At 37.9% G+C, this 3,801-nt stretch overlaps 1 long non-coding RNA gene across 1 annotated transcript; it reads right to left on the bottom strand.

Annotated features, from left to right (window-relative positions):
* Window positions 1-1,007: 1,007 nt before the first annotated feature.
* On the bottom strand, window positions 1,008-2,923 carry LOC148118178 (uncharacterized). Its single transcript, XR_015736277.1, has 3 exons — window positions 2,531-2,923; window positions 1,821-1,886; window positions 1,008-1,101 (listed from the first exon to the last, which is right to left on the bottom strand). It is a non-coding gene; the product is annotated as an uncharacterized LOC148118178 (long non-coding RNA).
* Between the last annotated feature and the right edge of the window lie 878 nt (window positions 2,924-3,801).

Raw genomic sequence — 3,801 nt, forward strand, 5'->3', positions numbered from 1 at the left:
TTGTATAAAGGAAAATGGAAAAACCATTGCAATGGATTATGTAAAGAACAAAATTCTGTTATAATATCGGTTCAAATGCATGTTTGTGTGTGTGTGTCTTTACCAGAAGAAAATGAACCTCAATGGCTTACTTAAATTTTGGTGTAGTGGATTGACCAGAGGAATATCAGACTGGATGATAATGTAGCTGCTTGTGCTCACCAAGAGGGAATGGAATGAGATTGCTGAAATGTGTTCCTGAAACTCTGATGTATCATATTACAGCAATATTGCGGGATGCTCTGGATGTTGGCTCCACCTCTCTCCAATTTCAAAATGGTGAATGTACCATTTCTGCTAGCTCTAGGGCTGCCAGGTAGGAGCCACACTCAGCAGTATAACTCCGTGACTGAGCGTGTAGCACAGAAACTATTTTTATCCAAGTTACATCCAAATCTGACAAGCAGAGCACTGTACAGCCTGGGTTCGTCTCTCTGTATGCTCTCCTGCCTACCTAAGCCTGTTTCTTCTGTCTGCCCAGGTGCAGACGGGGAGCACTGAGCCATTGGCATGGTCTCAGAGTACTTTCTTCCTGATCCCAAGCAGGCATACAAACATCCTAGTCCAGAAATAGCAGGAGATTGCACAGGCAGCAGGGCCCAGGAAGCCATGCTTTAAAATGGCGCAGCTTTTTTTCTGCCACTATCTCTATGGCACGTCCTAGCAAACAGCAACAAGCTGTCTTAAACTCTCTTTCCCTTTATGTAAAGCCCTCTCAGGTTTTCAAGTGGATTTAGTTACCACATTGTAGAGTCACTCTGTTGTAGAAGGAGCAGTGGGCCATGTTCCTGCCGCCCTGCTCCCTGGCTAGTTTACACCCAAAATAATTACATGCAAACTGTATTCTTTTAAACACTGCCTGGCCCATTAGTTCCAAACTCTTATTGGCTAGCTCTTACATATTGATTCAACCCATTTCTAATAATCTGTATGCCACCACAAGGTCATGGCTTACCAGGAAAGATTCAGCATGTCTGACCTGGTGGCTGGTTCCATGGTGTTTGCTTCATTGCCTTCTTCCCAGCATTCTGTTCTGTCTACTCCAAGTACCTATGTCCTGATCTATCAGGCCAAGGAGTTTCTTTATTAATTAACCAATAAAAGCAACAGAAATACAGAAGACCCACCTACATCAGTATACAATATTGAAAAAGAAGAAAGTGGAGAGCAAAAACTGACTACTAGGGAAGAGATTAAAGTATGACCAAAACAAAAAAGTAAAAAAAAAAATTGAAGGCCTTAGGAAGAAGCAACAGCATATGTAGCAGTGGTGCTAAGTATGGCATATGGTTACATTATTTAAACCCTCTAGTGTATATTGTTTTCAAGTATCTGTCTTCTATAATTTCCATGGGATCAGTCTCATAGATATATCAGGAACAGTCTGCCTTGGATGGGACAACATACATAAAGGAGAGTTATTCTTCAGTCACCACATAATGTATAGCATCATGCACTTTTTATTCTAAATTTTCAAAATGTGGATTCCCACAATCATTGTACCATGCATAGATTTTGGCATGATGGTGTAGAAGAGACTTTTGTCTAAGGCAAAATGGAAAGACTGTTGCAATGGATTATGGAAAGGACAAAACCCTGTTATAATATAGGGTCAAGTGCATGTTTGTGTGTGAGTGTGTGTGTGTGTGTGTGTGTGTGTGTGTGTGTGTGTGTGTGTTTTATAGAAAGAAAATGAACCTCAATGGCATCCTGAAAGTTTGGCGTAGTGAATTGACGAGAGGAATATCAGACTGGATGATATTGTAGCTGCTAGTACTCACCAAGAGAGAATGAATTGAGACTGCTGAAATTGTGTTCCTGAAACTCTGATGTCACCATACTGCAATCTGACAAATGAAGGAGGACAGAGAGATGGTTAGCGATTCCAATTTCTTGGTAGAACTGCTGCATAGATCACCCTGACATCTGTGAGTTTAATCAATCTAAATCCATCAAATGATTGTTGACTGGATGTTTGGCCATGTAATTTAAATATATCTTGGGACACAGAAGTTAACTTTGCAGTGCAGGGTTTCATCTGCTGATGAACTAGAAGTCCTAGAGAACTGAGATTCAGAAATTTCCCTTCTGTGGGACAGAAAATTGATAAAGCAATCAGACACTATTTTAGATGTAATGAGTGAATAAAATCACACATCAGCATATAAGAACATATAAGAAGGAATTTAAAATAGGCTTTTCTGCTAATATTCAGAGTTCAAGGACTGTAGCAGCTGAAACACATCGCTCAAAGATGATAGCAGCAATGTATTAGGATTCTAAGAGATGAAAAGACACCTATCCCACCATCACAAAAATATTTCCTTTCATTACAAACAATTTATAAGAATTGTAATTTAACCTATTGAGTTTTATTGTTAATATTCATAAAAAATTTTGGTATTGACCTGGAAATTTTTGAAATTACTTCTTTTCACAATGAAAATGTGTTATCATTTCGAAAATGGTTAGTGTGTGACCTATTGCTTACCCAGAGAAAACAGCCATCCTGCCCAGGGTTTCCTCTCTCTGTGGTTCCCATGCTACACTCAGCTAAGGTTGGTCTTCTTGTTCCTGTTTCATGAGTTGGACCTTTATAATAAGACAATATAGTAGCTATATCTTGGAGTTAGCCTGGGGTTCTTTGACCTGTGTCATCAACAGAGGCAGGGAGATTTCTGTGAGTTGAGGCCAGCCAGATCTACAAATGTCAGTTATAGATCTCTAAGTGCCAGGACAGGTTCCAAATCTACAGAAAAATAATATTTCAAAAAGCAGAAAACATCAACAAATATCCTGCTAAAGGCAACCTGAATCAAATTGGAATAGGACATTCCAATTCAGTTACCCTTTACTTCTTGAGTTACTTTTTTACTAGGAGGTATTTTAGCTATAGAAATATTTGTATTGATAGACATTAATAGTTTGAGTTTATTTATCAAGTTATTTGTGAAGTCACAATGGGAATTTGGCTCAGATGTATGTGGTACCAAGTTACACACTCTCCCATAACCCTTTTTAAACAGAGTCTTGTAATAAATGAATAAGATCTTTCTCCATCCAGGCAAGCAAGAAAGGGCATGCATGACAGAATGTGTTTATCAATGATGAGTAGTAATATTATGTCGAAGAAGACAATCTAAGAAACAAACAGCTGCTTCTGCTGTTGCATTAATTAAATTGAAAAGAGTTCAGACCAAGTTTAGCATTTTCAAGGTTACATCACAGCATTATTTGACCTACGGTGTGGTGACTGATTGTTTTGCTAAGGCAAAATTGAATTTTGATCTAAACTGTTTTCACTTGATATTTGGAGATGTGGTTAGGAGATTACTTTGTTAATTCTTTGTATCAAAGCAAGAAAGTCTTTACACTCCCCTTCCCCACATATTAGACTAGGGTATATAAGATATTTTTATAATAAATTTGAGTCAGATCACAGTATTCAGTGGATGACTTTCCAACTCTATCTGTTGTCTTTTGTTGATTTTTATCTTAATCTTCGTCATTCTTCTCAATTGTGGACAAACAAGTCAACCAGGACCCTGAGACTTATATTATTAAAATACTGGGTAGATGCAGATATTTTTCAAAAATAGATTATTTGTAACTAGTTTGGTGCAGTTGTTTATTAAAATTATCATATGTGAGATATGTTTTGTTTTTCCTTTGGCTGGCATTTGCCAGTCTAGGGTAGCTAACAATGAATACTTGGAGAACTTCCTATTACCATAGTACTCTTATGTCCTGGAGTCAGATAAT

The sequence above is a fragment of the Myodes glareolus genome, chromosome 24, assembly GCF_982192425.1.
Source record: "Myodes glareolus chromosome 24, mMyoGla1.1, whole genome shotgun sequence".
NCBI lineage: Eukaryota > Metazoa > Chordata > Mammalia > Rodentia > Cricetidae > Myodes > Myodes glareolus.